The sequence below is a fragment of the Epinephelus moara genome, chromosome 2, assembly GCF_006386435.1.
Source record: "Epinephelus moara isolate mb chromosome 2, YSFRI_EMoa_1.0, whole genome shotgun sequence".
NCBI classification, from domain to species: domain Eukaryota; kingdom Metazoa; phylum Chordata; class Actinopteri; order Perciformes; family Serranidae; genus Epinephelus; species Epinephelus moara.
This window is the reverse complement of record NC_065507.1, coordinates 18,386,619-18,394,842: the sequence shown is the minus strand read 5'-3', so window position 1 is coordinate 18,394,842 and position 8,224 is coordinate 18,386,619. Positions and strand designations below refer to the sequence as shown.

The 8,224-nt window shown below is 40.3% G+C and overlaps 1 protein-coding gene across 1 annotated transcript in view; it reads left to right on the top strand.

The window, feature by feature from the left end:
• The first annotated feature begins 819 nt into the window (after positions 1-819).
• LOC126409139 (solute carrier organic anion transporter family member 1C1-like) overlaps positions 820-8,224 on the top strand; it is a 55,387-nt gene continuing 47,982 nt past the window's right edge. Inside the window, exon 1 of the mRNA XM_050075090.1 lies at positions 820-1,260. The gene's annotated coding sequence lies outside the window, so the exon portion shown is untranslated. The remainder of the gene's footprint in view (positions 1,261-8,224) is intronic.

Genomic DNA, 8,224 nt, shown 5'->3' with positions numbered 1-8,224 from the left:
TGTTAAACGGTTAAATGTGATGCATATAACACAAATTTTGGCATTATAAAAAGCTTCTTTTTTTTAGTTTTGTCTTCATAGGATGGTATTTATTTTGTTTTATTTTATTCTATTTTTGTCTGTATTTCTGTTAATGACATTGTGCAAAATAAAGACAGAAAGAAAGGGGGGAAAAAGGAAACAATATGGCAGTATTACAGTTAAAAGGTAAGCCATAATATATGTCATCATGGATAACATCAGCATTTATTGCAATGTAATCTGTAAAGCACCAACCCTGGCCAATTCCCTCTGAGGCTGAAATTAAAGGCAACTTCAACCACAACATTTCCAAGAAAAATGTCTGATCCAGAACTTAAAGATATAACTCCATCACATGCCTGCTTTATTTATTTATTTACTGAAAGCTTTGAGGGGTAAACATGAGTCATAGTCACTTTAATAAACATGGATAAAGAGAATTTTCTCCAAATTAATTGACTCAGGCAGACAAGTCATTACAAAATGCAGGTTGACCATGTGACCATAAGAGGGAAAGTCTCAATGATCACATTTTGTAAAGCAAAGATATCAGACAAGTGTTATTTTAAAAGTTTAAATATGTGTTTTCTGATGCTGAAAAATATGATGCTTTCAATGACCTTGTTTATAGCTTATAAATATAACTGACAAATGCATGACACTGTAGATGCTCTGTGATTCTAAATAAAGCTCAGATGAGATGTGCAGAAATTAGAGAGGGAGGGATGAATGGAGGAGAGAGGCTGGCAGACACAGGGGCGGGAGACAGAAAGAAAGAGAGAAGAAAGCGACACCGAGAGAGCGAGCTGCAGATTAAGACGTGTTTTTTTCCTGTGTAAGCCTGCACTGCTGCAGCCCATCTATCCGCGTAGTCAGTCCAAGAAACAGAGGCAGCGACGGGGTCACTTTTTTTCCCCCGAGCGCGTCTAACGCACCGCATCTCCGCGCCGCGTCTCACCGATGCACAGCAGCCGGGTGAAGACATGTTTCAGGAGATAAGAATCCCTCTCTGATTTGGATTAGTCTGTCTGGGAGTCACCGTGAAGTCTGCTGGAAATGAACACTGAAGGTGCGTGTCGGTCTCAGAGCATTCATGATACGAGTCGGCGCTTCTCCTCCTTCCCCATCCACATGAGAAGTTTGACCGGAGCTGGCTGAAGGGAGGCTACCTGTGATTCCCATTGGCTGGTAAATCTTTGGAGCTCAAGCAACTGGACGACTGTTTCACAGGACACTGTGGTAAGTGGTGCTTTTTTCCCCCTCATCCTGATGCTCATTGTTGGATAACTCAGCTGCATGATGTAGGATGTCACAGTGTGTGTCTTTACTAATGAAAATTTGCATTTTTTAAAATTGCCTGTCTGAGGTAGCACAGTCTGACCTGACTATCGCACCTCTTTTTGTTCTGCTCTGTACTTTTTGAATATCGTCTGCAACTAATAATTATCTCATTCAAGGTCATTAATTCCCCTTTTCACATTTCCATTGAAAACCTAACTGTAACTCAGTGTTTCATGAACTGAAATAACTTTATTGAGTTAACACAAGTGGTTAACAGTGAGCTGACTGTAAGATGTACAGGTGTATATTGCCCAGGAGCCCAATAGCAGCATCTTCAGTTTAGATCTGTCAGAGTTGTTACCTGCATGTCAGATTGTTAGAAAGTGTTCCTTTGATGAAGGTTGCTTGCCCCACTTGATAGAGATATCTGCCACATGCCTTGCCAGATAACTCCGGTCCTGAGAGATGCCACGAGACTGCTCAAAATGTCTAAATAACTTTTCCTTCTATTCTCTAAATTGTAAACAGCTCTTTGCCCCCATCTCTATTGCTGTATGCTAAAAAATAAACATTGAATACAATGATATCTCTATTCTCATTGACCCAAGTCTCATGTTTAAAAACAAATCATACAAAAAGTGGTTACTGAGGTTATTGAGCTCTCACTTTTACCAGGCCATAGTATCACAGTCATTAGTGCCAGTTGTCCTAATTAGTTGTCAAAGCAAATGTGCAGAAATCATTCAAGCTGGCATCAGTAACACCTGCATGTCAACCATCACCAGTGTTGAGAGCTGACTGAAATGGTGTTCAGACCGTAGCAGAGATGGTGGAGCTGATGTGGACAGTTGTGTGGATGCCATCTGATCCCACCCGTTTAGACAAAGTGTAACTAAACCTTTTCCTAACCCTAACCACAAATCTTAATCCAAACATAGCCTGAGCTGTACCCGATTCATTAGTTGGTGTCTGCATGTCTGTGTGTGTGTGTGTGTTTGACCTTGTTAGCGGCGTGGTTAGACTAGTTGAAGAGGCCATTAAATAGTTTTTACTGGTTGAACGCCTTTCTGTTTCCACTAATACCCTTTACTCCATAATGAAGGCGACATTTGCTCATGTGTTAAGTGAGTGTCTTGACCTTTGGGCAGTTAAGCCTGTGAAACTGTGGATGCTCTTACAGAAACAACATTTTCATTATTTTCATTATTGCCATTATTGTCATTAATAAAATGTAGAACGTTTTGTTTTAGTAGATGGAATATTGTATGTGAGAACATGGAAAGCTGTGGAACTGGTGTTGCCAGTGGCTGCTACGGCAGACTTTATTTCTACAGTCCAGCTTTGCACCTGATAATTCTCAGTAAATTCAGATGGCAATACTGACATTATGAAGTTATGACCACGGGGTGCTGCCCTTTAGCAGCATGCTAAGGATTCAATCAACATCCCCAGAGGTTTACAGAGCAGTGAATAGAGATATTACATATAAGAGAGAAGACACATAACATTTCATTTAGTTTATTAAGCAAGAAATGAAGGAGGAGGCTGCGGTGGTGGAGGGAGTCAGCAGCACAACCAGTCAGTTGCTGTTTGCTGTTTGTGGCAGGTCGAAATCAGTGAATGAAGAGCTGAAACATGAACATATTAAAGAGCCAGTGCCCCACTGTCAGCATATGTATATATATATATATATATATATATATATATACTGTATATATGTATATATGTATATATATATATATATATATATATATATATAGAAAGCAAGCGAGCATTTGCACATAATGCCCTCCCTGTTTACTGTAGGTATGGCATTTCTATCTGAACTGATTACAGGTGGCCTTTAAAGGCCAGTGCCTTGAAAAACAAAGCTAATGTTAGGGGTGAGCTGAGTAATGACACGGTATGGATGCTTTTCAGAGTTCAATTTACAGCCATCAGTAGAGATACATTAGGCTGGAAAAAACAACTGGTGTTTCTTTAGTCTCACTGGGTTAATTTGCTGTTTGACAGTAACACTAAATGAGAGCCAAAATAAAGACAGAACAAGATGAAGATGAAGTGTGCTCACTCAACTGTTTTGTGGGTTTGCTGGTGACAGATTGTGCAGCTAATGTAGCTTTTTGGCTCTCTCTCCTTTGTTAAGCATGGTTACTATCAGTTATTAAGAACTTGCTTGTCTTCATTCTAATAAAGATTATTCTATAATAATAAATGATTATGTTCCAGCAGCATGAAACTTATTGGAGCAAAGCACAACCAGCGATACTACGAGTGAATGACAGCATGTAATTCAAGCATGTATTGGTCCTAACCTTTGGGAACAGTTTATGGCAAGGGGTGGGAGAAAGTCACACATATGCAGTCACAAGCAAGTCTCAAGTCTTAACCTTCAAGTCTCAAGCAAGTCCCAAGTTACTGTGGTGAGAAACAAGCAGGTCAAATATGATCCCTTCTTTAAGTCAAGGAAGAAAAGTCAAGTCATTGCTCAGGTCAAGCAAGTCATGAGTCATATGAAAATATGATGATCTGGTTAAAAGTTAGCTTTTGAGCCAATAAGCTAATAGGTTAGCTAAAATGACTCATTCACATACTTTTTTGTGGGTTTTGTAGTTTTGGATGAAGTTGGGTGTTGTGGTTGTAGGGTCACTGATTTTACAGCTGCCGACCTGGCGTACCACTGTCCTCTTCTTACTACCATCATCGTCAACATAATCCTTGAATCCAGATTTTATTATTATTGGGTCGTGGCCTCTGTTGTTCTGTTGTGTCCTAACAGGTTGCCCTAAGGACAAAACACCCAGGCATAAGCAGAGTACTGTAGTGAATGCAGTTCACTGCAGCCAGGAATGCACAGATTTGTACCTTGGTGAAACAAAACAACCACTCCACAAGCGCGTGGCACAGCACAGGAGAGCCAGCTCCTCAGGTCAAGACTCGACAGTCTTGAGATCCCTTCCCAGATGACTAAACACCCATTCTCACCTGGACCCATCTAACCCCAACAACACACGATGTAGCACTTATGATTACCAGGCCCTGGAGAACCTTCACCAACAACAGGTTAGCGTTTTGTGCGAACTGCACTGGGAATCACCCAATTGTGTTTCAAAAACACAACTTCTCAATACCTGGAAAAATTCCTATATTTAATAAAATAGTCAAGTCCTTTCGAGTCATCTGTCTCAAGTATTTTACCAATGTTAGTCAAGCAAGTCTCAAGTCCTCAAATTTGTGACTCGAGTCAGACTCTGTTGAAGTCATATGACTTTAGTCCCCCACCTCTGGTGTATGTAAAGATAAAATAAGCACCAGCATCATCTTGCTATCTTCAGCATTTCAGTGTAGACCTTTAGATGCCCTTTAAAGCTTTGATGCATGTAAGTATACTTGTGACGTATTCATACTATGTGACTTGAATAATTTATTAAAACTGGGTAAGTAATGCTAGAACAAGTCACCCCCATTAACCTCATGGTCTAGTGGCTGAAATCACCCACTTCCGTTCCTGCTGCTCTAAGTTTGAGTCTGAATAAAGAAGTCTTTTTAGCAGACATTACATAACAGTGACAGATTAAATGTGGTTTGATATAATACTGTGCTGACCTCAGCACAGCGTTGGTGGGAATGCGAAAAAGAGGTTCAATATAAACATTGGTGGTACACGAGGAAAAGCGGTGGACTACTGCTTTATATTGGCCTACTTAAAGCGGCTGTTGGTCTAATTCCTTGAAAGTAGGTCAACCTGTTGCGATTAGCCAGCTCTTTCTGTCTGCTCTGGTCTTCAAGACAGAAAAATCATTCAGGGAGAAATGCAGACGTGCTACATTTGGCACCAGTCGCAGTGTCATCAACAGAAAGGGTGACGGTATTGTGTTTGTGTTCTTTGCTGCATAGCACTCACTAACTCGGCCCCCTTGAGCAATTACATTCACTGTTTCACATGACTGCTGGAAACGGACTAAGGGCGGAGGAGAGGGCAATACGTGAAATGAGCAAGATGAATGTGAGGAGTTAGAAGAGAGTATCCATAGACAGGAAGATAAAGAGGTCAGTAAGGACGAGATGAAAGGAGGTGGAAAGGAGGTAAAATCTGCTTTTAGTTCATTCCATCTGTCTCCATATACACGGAGTAGAATAGATTGGAATAAATGAATACTTAGTTTGCATAATGTGCGAGTCATTGTTTGGATTTAATGTTGCTTTGCTATTTTCAATATCAGTTCATTTGAAGCTCCATAAATTATCAATCTACTTTTCTGTACCATGCTTTGTAAGACAGCCACTCTGTTCAATCTGATCCATCGCAAACTATTTAAAAAAAAATATATATATATATATATCTATATAGATAGATATAGATATATATATCTATATTTATATATATATATATACATACATATATATACTTTTATTAATCCCCCTGAGGGGAAATTCAATTTTTTTCACTCTTTTTTTTTGTCATTAACACACAGGTCTGAAAGACACACACATGCACAAACAGGACCTATACAATACATGCACAAAGTGGAGAGATGTCAGAGTGAGGGGGCTGCCTTGGTCAGGCGCCCCGAGCGGTTGGGGGGTTCAGTGCCTTGCTCAAGGGCACCTCGGCAGTGCCCAGGAGGTGAACACATCCAAACCTCAGCGAGTGACTCAGACCTCCCTGCAGCTGCTTCACAGTAAAAACCTTTCCTGTGGTTAATGCTGCTTTTCATCAAATTTCTAATGAATGACACAAAAAATTGATGTGAATAAAACAAAACAAAACTTAATCTACACATCTTGCAAAAGATAGGAAGTGCAGGAGCACCAGTGGAAGGCTTTTATAGTGAAGCAGCTGTTGATTGTTCTGTGTTCCTAGTTCTGCATTCGACACAGTGGACCATAAAATCTTCATTAACAGGTTGCGCATTAGAATGGTTTTCTTCATACCTCTCTGACAGAAGTTTCTCTGTCTCAATAAGGAACTTCGTATCTGATTCCTCTCCACTGTCCTGTGGTGTCCCGCAGGGCTCGGTTCTTGGGCCTTTGTTATTTTCTCTATATTTTCTACCATTAGGACAAATAGTAAACAGATAGAACATCTCATATCATTTATAAGCAGATGATATCCAGCTCTGCTTCTCGTTCAAACTGTCCTAGTGAGATAAGTGTCTGGAATGCTGAAATTTTTTTACAGCTCAATGCTGATAAGATGGGGGTTCTGGTTGTTGCTCCTGAAAATGTTGTCCCCCTCATTATGCAAAGTATCGGACCTCTTTCCACTGCTGCTCACACAAACCTGTGTAATTTAGGGGTAATATTTGATCAATCAATGTCATTTGATTCCCACATGAAGCACCTGAGAAATTTAAGTAAACTGAGATCTGTTGTTTCAACTGCTGAACTGGAAATGATTATACAAAATGTTGTGTATTGTTGTTGTGTCGTGTGAATTCTTATTTTTTTCATTTGTGTACAAATAGTTTTGCTAGTTGTGTACTCTTTACTATGTGACTCATGTAGTCACTTTGTCTCCATGATTTCTTTCTTGTTATATAATGCCCCTGTGAAGGACTTCATGACCTATGTCTGCAAAAAACGCTATATAAATACATTTTACTTAGTGAAGCAGCTGCCACCAGGAAGTGTTGATTTTGCATCTGCAGTAAATGCCTTGCAAGGGAGTATTGAAATTTATTGTTATTAAGGGATATACAGTAGCAATATAGGATCAGAAAACACTGAAGCTTCTTTGGATTGTAAGAACAGGAACCTAAAAATCTAACTCAGTTCAAACAGCAGCAACTCTTCCTCTACACACGAGCTATACTGAATGGTTAGCATATGTGAGTGTTTTCCGTGATGCCTTTTTTCTTTGTTTGAGCCACTCTGTTGACCATGATGTCAATATAGCTCTGCCGAGGGTGGCACAATCATGCTTTGGTTCTGTTCACAAGCACTGCATGGATACTGCATAGGTTGACTCAGGAATTTCCTACTGCGAATGCATGATGGACCAGATTGGCAGACCTAAAGTGGGAAATAAATACTGTGCTGGCTAAAGTGGATGAGAGAGGCCCCCCAAAAAACTAAAGGTACATGTGCATCATCCATCAGTTGTTCCAGTTTTCCTGAATACTGCCTACAGTATAACCATATGGTGAACAATGGAACTCAGTCTCTTATGTGTATATGTCATTACATTATACCATAATATTTATGTGTAACATACACAAGTCCAAAAAATTTATTCCACACGGCACTCTCACATGTTGGCCAGCCAAAAATAATTGCAAGAAGATTGCAGAGCTTGCAAAAAATTTAGATTAAATAGCACAGTGTTGGTTCTGCATAGAAAATTGAGCATAGCATTAGTTCAGGCAGGACACGATGTCAAGCTCAGCTCACATCCCGGCTACATTAGCTGATCTCAAACAGCCCAATCAACTGATGGAGGAGCTGATTGATGGAGGGGAGTCAGCTGATAGATCACGTGATTCCTTTCTATACAACCAATTAGTGAATCTCATTCAGGGCGCCCTATTTAAACTGCTCTGGCCTGCCTACTGTTGCTGCTTCCTCTGCAAGCCGCTTTGCAACCTGCGTCCACCAAGTTCCTCCTTTTCATGTTGTCTGACTTATCAGTGTCATTTCTGTTTGTCATTGCTGCTGCTCTGTTCTGTTCCCGGAGGTCTTTGCTACTGCTTTTCCTGCCTTAGGCTTTCCATGTAGGCGCATGGAAGGGCAGGGAGGTTTGCTCTCTCTGCCTCAGGCTTTCCCCGAGTAAATGCAGAGAGACCCCAGAACAGAGCCATACTGCCAAATATAATACTGCAAATGGAAATAAAATTTTCTTTGACTGAAGTGTTCCTGACTGAACTGCTTTTGATGAACATGAGTGGTGATCCCACATTTTTAATTCCTCCAGTCTTATCAG